Source organism: Aythya ferina (genome assembly GCF_964211825.1).
Source record: "Aythya ferina genome assembly, chromosome: 16".
Classification (NCBI taxonomy): Eukaryota; Metazoa; Chordata; class Aves; order Anseriformes; family Anatidae; genus Aythya; species Aythya ferina.
This window is the reverse complement of record NC_140315.1, coordinates 9,321,988-9,341,979: the sequence shown is the minus strand read 5'-3', so window position 1 is coordinate 9,341,979 and position 19,992 is coordinate 9,321,988. Positions and strand designations below refer to the sequence as shown.

The 19,992-nt window shown below is 46.0% G+C and overlaps 1 protein-coding gene and 1 long non-coding RNA gene across 8 annotated transcripts in view; one reads left to right on the top strand and one right to left on the bottom strand.

The window, feature by feature from the left end:
• The window catches only part of NDRG3 (NDRG family member 3), a 54,337-nt gene extending 44,553 nt beyond the window's left edge, over positions 1–9,784 (bottom strand). For 2 of the 7 annotated variants that reach the window (XM_084538454.1, XM_084538455.1), the window contains exon 1: positions 9,705–9,784. The gene's annotated coding sequence lies outside the window, so the exon portion shown is untranslated. Of the gene's footprint in view, positions 1–6,367; positions 6,477–8,883; positions 9,106–9,289; positions 9,444–9,568 lie in introns of those variants that run through there. The other 5 variants (XM_084538457.1, XM_084538459.1, XM_084538456.1 and 2 more) reach the window with 5 other exon arrangements.
• A 47-nt stretch (positions 9,785–9,831) lies between these two features.
• On the top strand, positions 9,832–14,681 carry LOC311445480. The gene is made up of 2 exons (XR_014698434.1): positions 9,832–10,450; positions 13,876–14,681. It is a non-coding gene; the product is annotated as an uncharacterized lncRNA (long non-coding RNA).
• Positions 14,682–19,992: the final 5,311 nt, after the last annotated feature.

Below are 19,992 nucleotides of genomic sequence, written 5' to 3'. Positions count from 1 at the left end.
CTCTTCCCCATCTGCTTACTTCCACAGATGCTGGAACCACGCTGAAGGACACAGGCACTGCAAAACAACTCCCTTGGTTTACTGAAAGGCAAGTGTCAGTCTTGAAAGCCATGGCCCCAGTCTAGGAAAAGTGATTTGGAATCACCACTGCTGGGAAGACCTTGGGGTTCTTCTAAAAATGCAGAACAAAATTTGAGCACTGGAACGGGCTGCCTTGAAGAGAAGTTGTGGAGTCTCCTTCTTTGGAGATACTCAAAACCTGCCTGGCTGCGATCCTGTGCAACATGCTGTGGGTGACCCTGCTACAGCAGGGGGGTTGGAGCAGATGGTCTCTGGAGGGCCCTTCCAACCTCCCCCATTCCGTGATTTTGTGTACGATAAGACAAAAATACTTCAGATTTCACTAAAGGCAGTGTTTCAAGATTGTAACTTCAGTTCTGAAAGTCCTTCCTCATTGATAACTTTGGCAATATTAAGACTATATTCCCTTAAAATCATTTTTAGGCCAACGAGATGACTGATGATGGTTTCTACATAAGCAGTTCATTTTAACGTGGAGATAACGACAAAAATAGCACCGCAAGTGCCATGTTTACAATCAATCCACAGACTAGAATGACGTTTGAAGGCTAGAGATCTGAGAAAATGTTAATGTAGCACATCAAAGAAATCAAACTAAGAAAAGCACGACACCCGCACTACGACATTTCTGTTCAGATAATTAATGCTCCAGTCCTGAATTATCTTTATGGTGCATGTTGTTTCAAGCCATTTTAGTCTTTTCCCACCATCTTCCCCCAGCATCTACCACCTACCAAATAATCAGAGAAGAAGAGAAAGTGAAAACATTTACATGCTTTGGAGACCTGTGTAAAGGCTAAGTAACACTTTTGCCTGAACAGTCCTCATTTTATGAAAATGAAGTACTGACAGCAGGTATCCTACCTTTATATGAAGTCATAAATTCATATCCATTTTTACTATGAATTTCTTCAAAGGGTATAATACCACACAATGAAGCATATTCAATTCTTATTTTTTCTTTTCTTTTTAATTTTTTTTTCTTTTCCTTGTTTTAAGGTAGTTTAAACTTCTCTAGCTGATTTCATGTTTTCATTTATAAGAAAATGCTGCCTTTATTAAGGAAGTACAAAGCAGTTTAACTTAATAGAAAAAACAGTTATCTTGTGAAAGGACAAAGGAAAACCTATGCTATCCTATCACTGACAAAAAAAGCTAATGCTCAGTGAATTCCTCCTCCATCCATCTGAGAAATCCCATGCAAAGCAATTTTAAAAGCTGGCATTTTGAAGCGTTATTGGGCTTGTTTTGAAACCTGAATAAAACATCTTTTTAAATGAGGGAAAAAAAAAAAAAAAAAGCGCTAGGGTTTTTTCAGACCGCAACAGCTCCACAGGACAGACAAGGGCAGTGCTGCTGCTGGCAGCAGGGCCGTAGAGGCGGCTGCAGCTCAGCCCCAGGCAAGGCGAGCAGACAGCAACCTGCAGTCCCTGCCCCTTCCCAAGGTATCTTCCTCTCTGCTTTTGCAAGTCAGGGACAGACACCCAGACCTGTTCTTGGCTATCCACAGGATTCAACTGTCCTCCAGGAATTCTGCTCCCTGCGGTATATCACTGTTAATAAAAAAGCAGGATTACAGACTTCTAAGAAGCCTTTAGGGGTCACTGCACTGCCAAGAAAAGCTGCTATTAGCCAGGAAATATCATTTTCCAACACCTACTAACACTGCCAAAAATGGAAGGTGTTCACATGGAACAGGCAAAAGACACCCCTCCTGCATAACCAACTGCTGAGCTTTGCAAATTATTTTGAAGACACTTTTATACTGGTGAGAGTGGCGGCATAATTACAGTGGCCCAGAATTACGCTTGAAAACACTTAGTTTTGACAATTACTACCAGGCATAACAATAAAAGCAATTTCTCACAGCACAAACCAAATTGCTGTCAGAAGGGCCTGGTGGCCTGACTGTACCATTACGCTAGGGAGGATTCTGTAGCACACACGTGGCCAGACCACAATGGCTCTGAGGCGGCTGCTTCCCAGATTTTGAAGGGCTGCTTTGATACATGGGTACAGGAGCTGTTCGGAAATCAGTAATCCTCAGCAACAACAGCGACTGTCAGTAAGGATACCTACAGCTTGGGAATCACAGCTGACATTCCTCTGTATTTGCAAAGATTTTGTGAAGACAACACAAGAATGCACATCACACAGAACACAGTAATTCCTATTTGAGATGCATGAACAGGAAACAAAAATAAAATGACTGCAAAGAACACTTTTTTAAAGAGTGTTCTGCATCTGCAAGTATCACACCCAGAAGTTGAACATAAGTAACCCTTCTGAATGCATAAACCAGGAGAAGTACCAGTGGTTAATGTATTCTAGGATTTGCAATTCTGCTGAAAAGATCAGAGGCCGCTTTGGTGAGCAAGAGACAACGACAAAAGTGCCATCATGACTGGAAGCAGGACTTAGACTTTGTGTTGTTTGTGGCATTTTAGGAAAAGTTTTCCTAAACTTTGTGATCCCCTGGAATCACAGTTACTTTGCACCAGCACCTGCTTTGCGTGGTCAGCCCCATGGCCAAGTCCAGGAACAGAACAGCCACAAGCCCCCAGACCATTTAAAACCAGTCACAAGTGCACAAATTAAGTGTCCAAAAAGTGACAAGTACTCAAGTTCTGCTCAGTGGGTGCAGCGTTTCTGCTCTGTGTGGTCAAAAGACTTTTCTTAAACCTTCACTCTTGACAAGATGCCCTGTGCTGAAAGCTCCCAGGCTGAGGTGGGCTCAAGTCGCTGCAGCACACTCACCACACCTCTCTCCCCTCAGAGGTGGAAGCCTACCAACTTTATTTTCTTTTTTAAATATTGCACTAAAAACACATGAAAACACAACTTTGCTGTCCAAAAAAACAACACGCTTTAACTTCTTGGAAGAAGAGGTGATCTGAACTTCTTCACTAACTCATTTGCACAGACAAATCTACTGTGTCCCCTGTGCTTTCGTATTCACCCTGCTTGAACACTCCAGGCCATTTTTGCCACTCAGACTTCTGCATTAAAATCTTCATGACGATGGGCCAGCAACTGAAAAGCTGCAGTCCTAGATTACGCTGACTCCTCAGTCAACCATCAGTTATATGGCCTAGTAATGCAGAAGCACGGTACGCAGGTGTACCAAACACTAGGAGATGACAAACACTGCACTGTAACAAGGCAGCATCCACAGCCTGAGGCGGGCACACGTGAGGTCCCATAAAGCAGCCACCCTTTTGTTCCTCCCTACACCACAACAGCAGCTATAAGCATTTGCTTTATGTAGACATTACAGCGTATAACTCGCTTCAGAATACCTCACCTTCCCTTAAAGCACTTGAAAGGTGCTTGCTGGCAGGCAGAAGCCCACGGGCCTGGTGATCCCACAGCTCAGCAGCAAACACCAAGGCACTTCCCCGGCCTCCCCGGGTCTCACAGCCAGTGGTACCTGCAGCAGCTGGGTCTGACATTTAGTCCTAAAAAGGACCAAAAAGCTTTGGAACGAGGCAAAGGAGCTCTCTGATTGACACTTTTAAAATAGCGTTTCCAATTACTTATTTCTCTTAGAAATGTCAGGAAATTATCATTTTGTTCCATGGCTGACATAATCCACGTGGAGGTTTTTCACCGAGTCCGTGCCTTGGCATCCCTCGGGCTGCAGGAAAGCCTCAATGGCTTCATAAAACGAGAAACAAGATCCCCAGCTTTCCTGAGCACCCAAAGAACCGTACATGGTAGCCTTACCCTAAATGAAGGAACAAAGACTCCATAACGAGGACTTTTGCTTTGACAAAACTCAGTCGGAGCAAGCTACATCAGCAAAATAGCAGCGCTGGTGGCACACAAGGGTTGACAAAGGCCCCCGCAGCAGCAGATGAGCACACGCCCGCAGGAGCTCCCAGCACCCAGCCCGGCACACAAACCAGGCAGCACCCGACTGGGCTGCGCAGAAAAGCAGGCTTTGACCCTGCCGCTCCTGAGCCCCATGTTCCTTCGTGGAAAACAACACACAAATCCACACGAGCCCTCCTTTTTGTGGAAGAAAATGCACCGTCACATAACTATGCCAAGTCACATAACTATGTATTTACACAAGTCCATTTTTTTTTTTCTTTTTACCTAGGCAAAGGTAGAAGCACCTACACAAGCTGAGAAAAACAGCCTTCACTAGCTCAACGAGACATTTCAAGTCTATCATAGGCAAAAGAAACCTTTAAAAACAGAAACACCTAATTTTAGTTCTCCACACAGAAAGACAACCCCCAGAAACCCTCAGCAGGGCACTGTTATTACATAGTTCATGACAAGGGAAGTGGCGAACCTGGATATGAATTTTCAAGAAGATACCTCAAAATCCTACTTAGTGATCAGAAATTTCATTATAGAACTGTACTGTTTGTATTTAGGAAACTTAAAATCCAGAATAATTCTAGACCTTATAAAACACAAGAGCATCTGTGGCAAACTTTGTTAATATCCATTTACATACTTTTGAAATATTTACCATGCAATTGTTTAAAATAGAACAAAGTCCATATCCAGGATAAAGAATAATACTAGATCCCTATTGACTTACATAAATGCACAAAATACCCTCATTCACTGTCTTTAAGAAATTCCAGGTATCAACCCACGGTCAGTTTGTTTTTCTGCTTCAACACAGTGGAAAAGTCTAAGAAGCAGTCACAAAATCTATCTAACTAGTACCTAGGTGTGATTCATACACCAAATCAAACTAATCTAACTACAGCATCAAATTCATGCCAATTTTGAAATAAATAGCGCAAATCTGTGCACTGACACATATACTGCCTTCAGTCCAGACTACAGCTGAGCCTGTAGGGTCACAATTTTAATCAGCAGCAGCAAGCTCAGAAATATGCATTCATCTAACTGAATTGCTTCTAATTAAATTCGCATATTTGTATGCTATCAGGACGTCAACACTAAATCAGTATTAATTTATAATTTGTTGAGTTCATTTCCAGCCAGATCTGCTCCCAGGCTCAGATCTTCACACGGCAGCTGGAGGGAGCCGGCAGGGCTGCAAGGACAACTGCTCCAGTGTCTGCTCACAGCAGTGATGGGACCACAACACACCATCACACCCGGAGAGCTCGGCAGTTACAGGAGAACTGGGAAAGCCCATGCCTGGACTAATAGCTAGCTGGAAAACAGATGACAGCACAGGGATAAATGGTTGATTTTCACACAGGAGGGAGACATCCAGGAGCCTTATGCAGTGCTCCGCATTGCACTCTGTATTCATGAATGGTCTGGAAAAGGGGGCAAAAGCCTGCTGAGGATACAGGCTATTCTGACAGGAGAGATGAGGGCTGAATGAAGAACTGCAGAAAAACCCTATGAGACTGAGTAAACGGGAGATAAAACATCAGATGAAATTCAGTGCAAATAAAGTAGCACACAGGAAAAAAAATAATCCTAATTTGACATGTAAAGTGATGTGCTCCAAACTGATATTAATATTAATACTCAGAAAGTCTTGCTGGAATCATGACCAACTGATAAAACCATCAGCTCACACCCTTTCAACAATTAAAAAAGAATATAGCTAACATTAGGAAATGATTAGGAAAGAAATGGAATTAAACTACCACATAAAGCTGTAGTATGCCTGCACCGTAAATTCTGGATACAGCCTGTTCCCTCATTTCAAGGGGACACAGTGGAAATGGAAAACATTTCTAAAAGGGAAACAGGGTTTGAAAAGATAAACAATGAGGAATAATTGATTAGGCTAGGGCTCTTCTGCCTGGAAACAGAGATTGCTGCAGTGACATATGACAGAAGTCTATAAAATCACCAGCCGCACGGAGAAGGTAAACAGAGATCAGTTGTTCACTGCTTCAAACAATACAAAATTTCATATGAAATATGAACTGAAGGTAGCAGCTGTCAGGTTCAAAATAAAAAAGTTGATGTAATTAGCTCCTACAGCATTATTCTGTGCTCTGGAAAGCCTCCCCTGGGATGCTATAAGTTTAAATGTACTACAGATATAGGCAGGTTCACAGAAGAAAAATACATTAAATGTTACGTAAATAAATGAGAACATCTACCTATTGACATCCTAGAGCTGGCAAGAGATAAGAGGGCTCCAACAAAGGCATATATAACGTGCCCTGACCTTATGCTCTTTTCTAGGTATCCCTTTTAGTGACTGTCAGGAATGAATAGCAGAATGGGTGTTTCCACATGATTCTGCATCTGTTCGTATACCATAAAAATCAATTCCACCTCTGGTATTCCTCAGCCCTCCAATGAACTCATTCAACTTGCTTACCTGGCAAAAGTTGATCTTCTGGAGAGCAGGGGCTCAACAGGTTCAGGACAACATCCAGTAAGTGCTGGAGATGCTACAAGGCAGGGCAAGAATTTGACAAGTCCTTTTCCTTGCCAACTGGTCAATAGATCACTTTAAGATATAATATGCAGCTTCAACACCAAAGCACAGATGAAAATGAGGAGGCAGATTGCTTATATCCTCTGCTCAAACACCCAGAGAAAAGCTACAATTAAGCTCTTTTGGAAAAAAAAAAAAAAAAAAAAAAAAGGCTAATTTCTTATTTTTTTAATCCAACTGGTAATTATGAATAGAATCAACAGTCTGGTTTACACGCAATTGAATAGTAAAGGTTTCTTTAAAATGAAACATTGCAACTATAACCTGCACCACATGAAAAGTAAGGAACATGCCTTCAGTGAACTATAACCTGTTGTAAATACAGAAATGCATCCAAGTCTGGTAAGGAGCATAGCCAAATGAAAACAAAGTTATTTCTTTGCATGCTTCCTGCAGCATCAATTTGATCATTACGTTAAACGGTGCCACATTAGTCACAGAAGCCAAGGGGATATCAACAGACAGAATAAGATGAGTGATCAATAAAAACACATTACTAAAAATCCAGGAAGACCATTTACAATTCAGAATTCACAAGAAGAAAACTGAAGGCTAAGTGAGCTTATTAAAATCTCTCATCAGCTCTGATTTGCACAACAGAGGGTCTCACCCAGCCATTCCCATGTCAGGACCACGTAACCACCGCCTTGCTTAAGAATTCACCTGATCTGGCCAGAATACTGAGATTTCCCAGGGAAACACAACATAGAGTTTCATTATTCCTCCCAAACTACATTCATATTAAAAGTGAGGCCACTAAAATGCATTGACATACACCAGAAAATTTTTCTTCAACATTATAACGAGAAACAGTAGCAAAAATACTCCTCCGTTCTCTATCATGGATTAAATCAGGCTGCAATAATTAGAGACACAAGTAGCCTTAATCAGCACTGTGCAACTGTCCAACACGAGGTTTAAGAGTTGTAAGCAGCGGAAGCATATTTACTCATATCCAAGATACATCTGGTAGATGACGAGAACAAGATAAACCCCAATAACAGGAGGTTACGGTGTCAGCACTGACTACAGCTACAGGTATAGAATTCACTGAGAGTATGGCTTTCCCTGTTTCAGAAAATGAGAGTAGTAGCAATCCTGGTGAGCTACTATTTGTGAGAGTGACATTTAAATAATTCAAAACAAAAATCTGTGTTCCATTATACATGAAAACCAAATACAAAATTTTAAAAGCTATTTTTCTCCTTTTTTTTTTTTTTTTTTTTAAGTGTACTTAGACAATATTATGACAATAGTCTTTTAAGCTTCTTCATCAAAATGCCATACCTATGTATTATACCTTTGCTATAATGATTACTTTGGGCATGCAACAGAGTAATGTTTAAGACTGAAAACTGTCTTAGAAGCATCTTCCACATAATTTTATAGTATATCTTAAGAGAACAAAACGTGCTGTACATAACAAAGCCGCTGAAATGTAACATTTTCCAATGGAAAACATAAGTGTAATAATAAATTTAAAGATCCTGTTATGCATGACCAATGTGAAACACAAGCTGCAAACGGAAGCACTGAAGGATTTCTGAAGGTGATCTGAGGTTAGGTAAACACAAATTAAGAATGTTTGTTAACTTAAATTATTTTTTTTACCTAATATATAAAACGGGTAGCCAGGAATGAAATTAAAATTTCCAAGCATTTCAGTGAAAGCCAGCTATAGCCCACACTAAGTTTCTGCCCTCAGCAGCCAGTTTTAGTACTTCCTTTGAAACAAACTAAGTTCCAAGATCCCAAACAAATAAAATTGGAAGAGTCATTCTCAGTCCTGAGCCCTCTTCACAATCCCAGTTCCATGACTAATAATCCAAACAAACCCTAAAGGTTACCTCATTTCTTCAGCAGTCTACCTCTAGTTCAGTCCCATTTGAGTATGGGACACACATCTGGTAAGTTCTGCTTCCTAGTCCAGTTCACTTATTTGACAGGAAAGCTCCAAGCTGTTACTAAACTCAGCTTAGATTTTATGTAACCTATTAACTTTTTGCCATGGATCTCTATGTCAGGGCTAAGCATAGTTGGACAGGGGTTTGGACAACTGTTGCCCTCTTGTTCCTACAGAAAAGGACAGGCAAAGCCAAAGTGACGAGCTCCATCCTGAACACAGGAGAGTCATGAATGTGCCTGGCAAAGAAAGAGAAGTTGATTCTCCTCCACTTGTACACCCATCATCTCGGCACCCAAGCACAAAACCTCTTCTGGGTTTCCCAGATTTAACTCACTGAACTCAACAGACCTTTCCTATTCCCTGGAGCAAACTGACCAAGTTGTCCCACTTCTGCTACAAACTGGGACCGTGCTCTGCATGCTGCGACGGCCCTGTGCCATGGCTGCATCCCACACTGCTTCCAGGCTCCCCAAACCTGAGAGGAACGAACCAAGAACTGGCTCAGACACCGGGCTCTGACTCCGCAACATCCCCCGGCGCTGCTGTGGGGTCAGACGGCAAACCCCACTGCTCCAGGTCGCCCATGACACTGCTTCTTCTGTAACCCAGGCACCTTCTGCATGGGACTCGCAGCTCTGATTTCCACGCCGATGGAAGTACCTGGCTTCTCTGCAACGTGTGGGATTGCTCCCCACGATGACATTACACATCAAATAAACGGACATTGACCTGAAGCCATGACGCACTTCAGCTAAAGATTATTTCTTTTACAGCCTATCCCTTCCCTATTCATGCAATGACAAGACCCTATCGAATTAAAGAAAAAAAAAAAAAAAACGTTTTTGCTGTCCAAAAGAAACAAAGACCCCAGAATTTCAAGACACGAGCGCTCTCACAGAAAAGCCGCCGAGCACGGTGAGGGGCAGCCCGGGGCACCGCCGCGCATCGCTCCAACGCCCAGCGCCATCCCCACGAGAAGCCTTTCGCCGCCGGTTTGGTTCCTCCCCAGCGAAGCCCGGATTATTTCCCTCACAGCCCCGTGACGGAGCGGTGCTGCCCCCGGCACAGGGAAGCAGCACTCAACACCCCCCCCCTTCCCCTTCCCCTTCCTCCTCCTCCTCCTCCTCCCGCGGGCACAGCCGCCGCTCGCCCTCCGCCCGCCCGCTGCCCGCCACCTCCTGCCACCCATCGCCTCGGTGCCGCGGAGCCCGGTCACCGCAGAAGCCGCCCACAACGCGTGCCGGCGGCACAGGGCTCGGCGCCGCTCCGCTGAGGGCGAAGCCCCGGCCCGAGGGCGGCCGCGGCGCTCACCTGCACGGCGGCACCACAGCAGCTCCGGCCGCCGCGGCATGGGGGGGGGGGGGCGGGGGAGCGCTTTGCGCCTGCGCGCCGCGCCGCGGGGCTGCACACGCGCACGGCTCATGGCGGGGCTCGGGACTACAAAGATGGCGGCAGCGCCATCCCGCGAGCCGCCCGTGTGGCGCCGCCTCCCGCCCGCAGCTGAGGGGCGGCTGGCAGCATGGGTTTCCACACACACACACCGATAAAAGGCGCCGCTTGCGTCCTCAGGCTGGATGCTTGATGGGGAGACGGTGTGGCAAGCACCGTCTTTCAAGCTGACTTGAATATCAAACCCTTTTTCCTGTTGGCTGCATTGGAGGAGTGCGTCTAGGTAAAACAGTCGTTGTGGCCCTTCATCCGAGGCTGTTTCCCGTCTCACTGAAACGCATTTTGCTGCACAGTGTTTGTAACAAAGGGACTTGGACACTTCTGTAGGTGTTGAGCCACACTCATCAGCCCGTCTCTTTGTGCAGCGCTTTCTCCGCACCCTCTGGGCTATGAGTCCAGGCTCAGTTCTTCCTTGTGGCCTCTTCATCTCTATTCTTTTCTCTCTTGCACAGTGATATTTTGAAAACTTAGAACACAAGAAAACTTCCTTTACCAGCTCAGTCTGCTGCCAAGTCACCACTGAAGATCTCATCATCTGAAATCCCAGCTAGACACACACCTGGGCACAGCAGTGAACACAAGCTGCAGTATGTCTCGCTTGGTACAAGGTAGGTTGTACCATTCCAGGGGAGCACAGTGCCACCTTCCCAGTGTAAACCAACACATGCAATATGTAAATGTGAATGTTCAAGGGAGCCCACTCTGAGGTCACAGTTATTCAACCCTGTACCTACTGACAAATCCTGGTGCCATACTCCTTCCACAGATGCTATGAATGTAACTAAACCAGAGCAAGTTTTGCACAAAACTTGGTATTTGCAACTGCAAAGAGTGCTTTCACTATTGCTGCTTTCCTGGCTCTTTGGGAATGTCTTAAAGTAAAAATACTTGGATCCCAGGATAGGAAGGCATCCCCAGCTCCTCTCACCTTAACCTTAGTATTGACCTGCACCAAACGTTTGAAAACGAGGTATTGCCCGAATTTAATCCATGCTCTGGTTTCTGGTGCCACCCAGTGGTCCTACATCCTGCTTCTAGCTCCGTTCTTAATTACGTGGAGGCTGTTACTGAATAGCCCTTGGGGGAGGGGAGGCAGAGAGGAGGGACCGTATGCAGGTAAGTAATTCCTGTGTATATTCGCAGTAGAAGAAGAAAGAGCTGTGAGTGATCCTGGCACTGGGGCGCTCAGCTGTACCCAGCATTACAGTGTCCAGTACCCCTTTCTTGTTATCTTTTAGCCTCAGCCACTTCTTACATCACTGCCCTGAACTGCCTGCAAAATCCTGCCACCCACTACCTGTTGTTACTTTATCACCTTCTCACAGTTATCAGTTATTTCTAGCAATTTCTCATGTCACATGTCACAGTCATTAATTTTTCCCACCCTGCATTTTGGGTAATTAACATCCCTGTAAGCATGCAGACAAGTCTAGTCCTTTGGCCCCATTTCTTACATGATGCTTCCCAGGTCATGGGTGTAGGCAGCAGAATGGAATATGTTTGTTATCTCTCCAGCTTCTGTTGACGGAATGAGCCCACTTTTGGTCTGGATCCTGTCCTGGCCTGCAGATCTGAGCAATCTACTGCAGGTCACTGCATTGGAGGCCAAGTCAAGTCTACTTTCTGCAAAGGAGATTCAGTTCAGCACCACAGTGTTAGGCAGTGTTATGTACTCACAAGTCTGGAGACAAGTGCTATTCCATTTTGCCAGCTGTGATTAGTATGATGCTCCCAGCACAGCCTTTTGTTTACGGTGCACCTTTGCCTGGTTTTGCCAGGGCTAAATACTGGAATTGAGGCACCTGTGGTGATCATCTCTCCCATACATTTCCCAGTTTGTCCCAGACATCTGCTCTTTCTTTCAGGGAATTGCCAAAAAGATACTGGGATTCAAAACCTATATATCTCAGGTAGGCTGGCTACTCCCTGAAGGGTGGAGGAGCCAGGAGCTAAGCATGGTAAGCTGAGCAAGGTCAAGGCAGGGAATGATACCAATATCTCATACCCACGATGGGTAGCTTGTCTCTGGGACAGACACCTTCTGTGTGTGCTGTAGCTTGTTTCCTGGACCCATGTCCCTTTGTTCCTGACAGGACTCCCTGGAGAACCCCTCAGCCTGGTTCACTGTTTTCCCCTGTGGCTCATGGGGGCTCTCAGGGGACTTGTTAGCAGTACCTGGCTCTGCCCGTTGTGCTCAGAGCCTGTGGGACTGCTGCAGTGGTGAAGTGCTGCCTGCACTGAAGTAACCCTTAGTTCTGTCTGCAGGTGACTTGCTGCTCCCTGCAGCTCCTCATGGACTGATTGCCGTAGAGTTGTCTGGGAAATGGAATAAATAATCCTTCATGTTGCTAATAATTCATCAGTCTTTCTCAGCATTTGATTCCCCATTAATTGTGTTTCCCTACCTATTTTCTTCTCAAGCACCTGTTTCAGGTTTGGTCTAATAATAAATATGACTTTTGCCCACCAACCTTATCTCAGTAGAGCAATGAACTTATTCACACTCTTTTTACATGTAGGCACCTTTTTTTTTTTTTTTTTTTTTTTTTTTTTCCCATATAAAAACAAGTAGAGTTACATACCTGGTGGCTGTGCACTTCTTGCACAGGCCCAAATGTAATGCCAGCTCCCAAAAGCATCTTTGTGCCTACCTGGGCTACCAAGACAAGAGGTGGAGGAAGATGATTGAGCGCAGATCTGTGCAGGTGCTATAATTGGAAATGGTTGGTGCTGCTGCTTAAGTTTTTAGGTACTATGTAAACCAGTCTGGCTGTGGAGCAGAGAAAAGAGGGAAATTTTCCCCCACAAGGCTGTACAACCACTGTGATAGCCCTTCAGCCTAGAAAGTTTTCTTCAGGCTTTGTGACACGGCCAGTCCCCATCTGTGCATGTGCTGTGGCATAGCAGTCCACGCGTCCCAAGACCCTGCAAAAGGCAGCAGAATTTGCTTTAACTAAGCTAACACCACCTCCTCCCCATGTGTTTTTGTTTGATCTGTGCACTTGTACTGCATTTCTCAGAGAAGGGACTGTTCATATTTTCTCCCAGAGAAGACACTAATAAAAAGGACTCCTTTTGGAAATGGCTTACAGAACTTTATACTGTTCTGTTGGGGATTGAATGCAGTAATAACAATGTTGCAGGTGTGAGTGCTGGGAAGTGGGGGGCTATCTGGCCATGAAGGCAGTTGCGGTTGTGGTTCCTCGATGCCACTGCAATCATTCAGTCCGGTGTCAGCAAAGAGGTGCCCTGTGCTGCTGGCACAGCGTGGCTCTGGGCTGAGGCACTGAGGGAGATGGGGCTCTCAGTGGAAACCTGGACGGGCCAGCTGACTTCAAATCATGAGAAATTGGGTGGTTGTTTATTTCTGAACAAGCATGGTGTAACTACAAACATTCTCAAGTCAGCCTAAATTCTTCACAAGTCTTTGGCAGAATGTTTTTTCTTGCCAAAACATATAGTGCAGGTCAAAATACTAAAACAGTCCTGAGATGGTATCGTATTTTAATTCAATTAATTAATTTTAAAACATTCTAGAAGAATTAATTGTCCCCTACCAAGTGATAATGCTGCCTTAAGCCAATGTAATCCTCATCTACCAGTTGTGCAATGTACACATCCAGTATAACCAAATGCTTGGAGTGTTTGTTTGAATTCAGAGAAACTTGTATTTAGAAAATAACAACAGCTAATACCTAGTCAGTCTCTGTCAGCCTCTCCTATGCCTGATCCAAGTCAGATTTTCCTATACGCTGATTTTTTTCATCACAGTTAGAGCATCTTCTCTGCATATTTGCATCATTTCTCTCAAAGGAGAGGGTGTCTGCCAGAGATACTGGCTTTAACAACACAGATTCCCCTTCAAGGAATCTAATTCCACTAGAAGGCTACTGTGAATGGTCTGATTCTTCAGGTAGTTCAAAATCTAACATTTTTCCTTCAGATAGGTTTTGTGACAGCACGGAAAGAAGCACGTAGCATATGTAGCTGCAGTCCAAGGTTATAGGAGCCTATTCCATTATTTTTCCCACAGAAGACTCATTTGAATCATGGAAGGCCGTCCTGGATGGTGGATGGCTTGTTTTCACCAGATGCCAGGAAGGAACAGCACGGATCTGGCAACAGCCTGTGAAGAGCTTGGGGCTAATCCTTAGCAGGCATTTTTGTCTTCTGTTGCAGTAGCCGGGGGAACAGTGGGGTACAAACATAACTATGCCATCCCTACATACACACGCCTCAGCAGGTTCATTCAAACCCGTGGGGCCAATGTGTTTTCCCAGGCCTTTGTGCAGAGAGTGCTGGCGACTGGATCCAAAGGGCAGAGCCCCCATGGCAGCAGCAGCTGGAGCCTGCTTGCATGCAGGAGCTGCCTGCAGGCCTGCCTCACCCTCATGGAGCTCTCCTGCTGGCTGCATTTTTCAAGCATCCTGCCAAGCTACGGAAGTCGTGATTGCTCATCTTCAGCCACAGATGGGAAATGTGGAAAGGCTGCACTGTGAGGCCAGAGATAGCTGGAGGATTGCAAGCCCCCAGGCTAGCAGTAATACAAGAGGACCTGATGTGAGGATGTGTGTTTCCAAAGCAGCGGACTGCTCAGGTCTGGTAAGCTCACTGTGTGGTGTGCTGGCTTTAAAGGGAGCCCTGGTCTTGAGCCTGCTGCTCCAAGAACTTGTGCAAAAAGCTGCTCTTTCACTGCATGACAGAGAAAGAAGAAAGTGTTAAAGACAGTGCGCTGAGAGCAGGATTATGAAGTTGCTCTCTGCAAAGCTTGTTTCTTTATGTCAAAGCCAAGAGTTCACTTATGTCTTTCTGGGGCTTTCATAAAAGTGAAAGAGTTGAAAGGAGCACTCTTATTTCATTGGCATGTTGAAAAACACTTTCCACATCATCACTGCACATCCATTGAGTTGACTAGTGAGACGTGTACGTGGGTGAACACTGCTTTACAGTAGAAAAAAGGGCAAAATACGATGTTGGCTGCTCTGTTTTTTCAAGGCAGATAGCTAACCTGGGTGGGCTAGACAGTTTATGGTTATGGTAAAGAGCAGTAGTGAAAGGATTATATACCTGCTCAGCAGCTCCACTGAACATGGAAAATACTTCCACTTGTTTTCGGCACAACCACGTCTCTGCCCAAGCCGTGCTCTGTCCCAGGCACAGCAGCTGGGAGTGCCAGCAATATTAGCAAACAGGGATGGCACCGTGTCTGTAGCAGAGCTACAGGCTGGGAGAGGAATGGTTGGAGAGCTGCCAGGCAGAGAAGGACCTGGGAGTGATGGTGGATAGTCGGCTGAATATGAGCCAGCAGTGTGCTCAGGTGGCCAAGAAGGCCAACGGCATCCTGGCTTGTATTAGGAACAGCGTGACCAGCAGGGCTAGGGAGGTGATCGTCCCCCTGTACTCAGCTCTGGTGAGGCCGCACCTCGAGTACTGTGTTCAGTTTTGGGCCCCTCGCTACAAGAAGGACATCGAGGTGCTTGAGCGGGTGCAGAGAAGGGCGACGAAGCTGGTGAGGGGCCTGGAGAACAAGTCCTACGAGGAGCGGCTGAGGGAGCTGGGCTTGTTCAGCCTGGAGAAGAGGAGGCTCAGGGGTGACCTTATCGCTCTTTTTAGGTACCTCAAGGGAGGCTGTAGCGAGGTGGGGGTTGGCCTGTTCTCCCACGTGCCTGGTGACAGGACGAGGGGGAATGGGCTTAAGTTGAGCCAGGGGAGTTTTAGGTTAGATGTTAGGAAGAACTTCTTTACAGAAAGGGTTGTGAGGCATTGGAACAGGCTGCCCAGGGAAGTGGTGGAGTCACCATCCCTGGAAGTCTTCAAAAGACGCTTAGATGTAGAGCTTAGGGATATGGTTTAGTGGAGGGCTGTTAGCGTTAGGTTGGAGGTTGGACTCGATGACCTTGAGGTCTCTTCCAACCTAGAAATTCTGTGATTCTGTGATTCTGTGAGAGGAATAGGACATGGCAAATTTGTATGTAACACTGTTCTTTAACGTGGCTCTGAAGGGATTTGGAGAACTACAGACTGTCGAGTTTCATGTCTCTAACATGCCAATACATGGAAACTATGAAAATAATGTAATTTATCAAAATATGGGAAAATATGTAAAATCATGAAGATTTGTTGCTGTGATTTAACCCCTGCAAGCAGCTCAGCACCATCCAGCTGCTTGCTCAGTCCCCACACAGCGGGAAGGGGAGAGAACCAGACAGGTACAAATGTGGGACCTCGTGGGCTGAGATAAAGACATCTTGCTAGGTAAAGCCGAAGCCGCACACACCAGCAAAGCCAAACAAGGAATCATTTGCTGCTTCCCACCGGTAGGCAGGTGTTCAGCCCCTCCCAGGAAAGCAGGGCTCACCATGGATAATGGTGTCTTGGGAAGTCAAACACTAACTCCTCCTGCTTTCCCCCAGCTTTCATTGCTCCCCATGACACTGTATGGCACGGGATGTTCCTTTGGCCATTTGGGCCAGCTGTCCTGGCTGTGTCTTCTACGCTTCTGGTGCACCCCCAGCCTGCTCACTGGCAGGGCACCACAAGAAGTTGAGAAGTTCTTAGTTCTGTGCAAGCACCGCTCTGCAACATCTATAAAATTGGCATGTTAGCAACACTATTTTCATCAGAAATCCAAAATACAACATCATATGAGCCTCTACAAAGAAAATTAACTCTCTCCTAGCCAAAACAGTAACAGTCATCATGATTTTAGAGGTGGAAACTCTGCTTTGCCAACGTAGCAGAGGGCCTAGAGGCCCCCACCAGGCCAGGGTGCAGGGGGTAATGTCCTGCAGTGCTCAGTGCCAGGAAGAGCTGCTAGCTCCAGGCCAAACCAATTCAGATGAAATTTGGAAATGAGACATGAACTTTGAAAGGAGCTTTTCAGAGAAGAAGAAAAAAAAAAAAAAAAAAGGGAAAAAGAAAAAGAAAAAAGTGGTTTTACTCCCTAGTTATATTCTCAGTTAAGTTTAAGTAGTATCTCACCTGAGTCTCTCCAAAAGTGCTGTAAACCACAACAGGACTTCTCTGAGAAAGTAACTTGAAGACTGGAGCTACTATCCCAATAAATGGATGGATGACATTTTCTAACACATTTTCTAGCCTTACATTCAAAACAAGCCTTTTCTTTTCATCCTCTGATTACCAGTGTCCTTTCTCTGACTAATACTATTTCTTTGGAAGCTATGGTTCCAAAGATAGATGAAAACTATTTGCTGATCACTACTGCTTTCTACTTGGTCAGCCAGGACTGTGCTTTGAAAGCACACCATAAAATCCTTGTTGACCACAGGATAAGAAAACACAGCTAGAATGAGCTGGTACTGCAGAACAGTGATTACAACCAGTTTTAAGATCAACTGACAGCCATGGGCAAAGGTGAATACCCATTCCATATTGACAGCAAGCATCTTTTCTATCAGCACATGCGATCTTTTCCAGGAATCCCTCTGGAAATCAGTCTGGCATGTGCCTGCTTGTGTGCACACCCACCATGATGTGGATCACTGACTCCTTGGTGTGCAATGTCTTCTGGTTGGACCACTACATTCCACCCCTCGATCCACATTTGGATGAACTTTCTAAAGATGCTGTAATTTGCAGTTCACATCAGAAAACTTTTTGGCTGCTAGAAAGCCTCTTATATGCCCAGTGATCAATACAATTAGTAAGACTAACAGCTAGGCTAGGATTCTGGAATCTTACAGGGAATGCAGTTAATATGAATCATGAATTCTACAACTTCAGCGGTCTTAATTCTACATGTTATATTTTGCAGAGTAACAACTGGTTAAGTACTAACAGCAAATGAGAAACGTGATCCAGGCAACATGTCTGGCTGTTTAGGTCAACAGCCATACAGATAATTCCATTAAGCCAAATGTGCTCAATGAAATTCAATTGTCCTACTCATCTGTGGTGTCTACTTTGCTGATATTACAAAAACTAATGGCAAAACTGTTGGCCTACCTCTGATCATAAGATCCTGAGCTACACTAACTACAAAATTTTGTGAAATAATAAAGATTTAATTATAACTAAAGCTTAGTGCTGTCCTCATTCTGCCCAGGATTCCTAAAAAGCTTGTCTGTCCCTGCAGGGTTGGGTGACAGCTGCCTGGAAGTTGGCCTGGGAACCAGGGGCATCCTCGAGGGTTGCAGGCAGGACAGTCAGTGCTGGTGAAAGGGACCATAGGCAAAACCCATGCCCCTGCACTTCTGGAATATAAATGAGCAAAGAGGAAAGGGCAAAGATGTGATTTGAGCATTTCTGAGCACTCCTTTGCACCTACCCCTTTGCTCATTTATACTCACCTTGTAGGTATAGCACTGGTTTGCCATCAGTCTGGTCCCTGTGCCAGGAACATCCCATTCCGAGTAATCTTCCTCCGTGGCTTTCCCACTTGCAGTGCCCTGAGGCTCCTTTGCTTCCCTCCAGACCCACAGCTTGCCGCAGTGGTAAGATAACGTCACCACCACTCTCCTCCATGCAGCCCCAGCTGGGAGGTTAGTGGTGCCTTCAAAGCAAATGGGGCACCTGCTAATATCAATTTATTCAGGCCAAGGGGCTTGCAAAGTTGTGTGAGCACATGCCTTGCCGTGCTGTTCATCCTGCACCCGCACTGACCCTCTGATGGGCAATGGTCATGTGGTCAGCATCACAACAGGAACCCAGGATGGAGATATTCTCGAGTGCTCCAACAACAGTCCCACTGTGCATGCGCTGTTTTTGGCTGTGATAAAGTTAATTTTCTTCACAGTAGCGCCTATGGTGCTGTGGTCTGGATTTGTGATGAAAGCAGTGTTGATAATGCATAGATGTAGCTGTTGCTGAACAGTGCTTACACAGAGTCAAGGTCTTTGCTGTTTCTCATGCTGTCCTGCCAGCGAGCATGCTGGGGGTGCACGGTGTTCTTCTTGCTGGGAGGGGACACAGCCAGGACAGCTGGCTCCAGCTGACCCATATTCCAGGTCATGCGATGTTGTGTTCAGCAAGAAAACCAGTGGGGAAGTTTTGCAGGGCTGCCAGTGCTTGGAGACTGGCTGGGCAATTGCATTTTGCATCATGTGTTTTTTTTTTTTCTTTATTTCTTTTTGTTTGTTTTGCTTTATTTCCTCTTTTTACTTATTGTACTGTCTATATCTCAACCCACGAGTTTTCTAACTTTCGCCTTTCTAATTCTCTTCCCCCTTCCCATGGAGGGGGAAGTGGGTGAGTGGCTGTGTGGGACTCACCTGCCCACCAGGGTTAACACACAGCAAGGTTAACTCATGCTTTTCCTTGGAGAGTGAATCTGAATCCTGCATCTGTGCAGATGGAGACTTGCTAGCAGGGAAAGAAAAGAAAGCAATGGTAACTTTTTTTTTTTTTTTTTTCACACTAATAGGGATAACGTGAAAACAGTGAAGTGCATGAATCCTGTAGTAAGAGGCAGAAAATCCAAACATGGCAAACTGCACTGACCTGGAGAGCTAAAGCAGAGGCACACAGCCCAAAGACATGATCAGTCCTTTGGGAAACGTGTTGAGTGCAGGAGAGCAGAAAGGCAGCTTGCCAGGGGCTGCGGTGGATAAATTCTGAGCTCTCCTATCTCTGCTGCTATCAAGCTCAGTGCAGGGGAATGGCAGGAGCGCCTGCACAGCTGGGAGGGCAGGCAGCGGGGGCAAGAGAAAGAAGGGCTCGGCAAGCAGGACGGGCTCCCTGCCCTGCTTGGAGGTTCCCTGCCCTGCTGCTGCCTCACCTCCAGCCCCTGCTGCGTGTGCTGCTGCTGCAGCTCTCCAGAGCACTGCTTTTTGCCCCGAACACCAGAAAACCACGCTGCTGAGCAGGACTGCACCCCTGGGGGTGGAGCACACGGGTGATACGGAGCCTTACAGCGAAAGCACCGAGCAAACCTTCGCTGCGAGCGCCCTCGCTTGCTGCCAGCCCCTGTGCCCGGGAGCCCCCAGCACAGAGCTGGCGGCCGCCGCCGCTGCCCCTTTAAGAAGGAGAGGGCGGCGGAGGCGCCGCCGCGCCGGACTGCGCAGGCGCGCGGCTCTGCCCCGCGACTTATTTGGCGCTGCCCGCGCGCTCGGGCGGGGTGCCGTGGAGCCGCGGGGTTGCGCGCATGCGCGGCGCGCGTTGGGTCCGGGCTGCCCGCCGTGCGCTTTGTGGC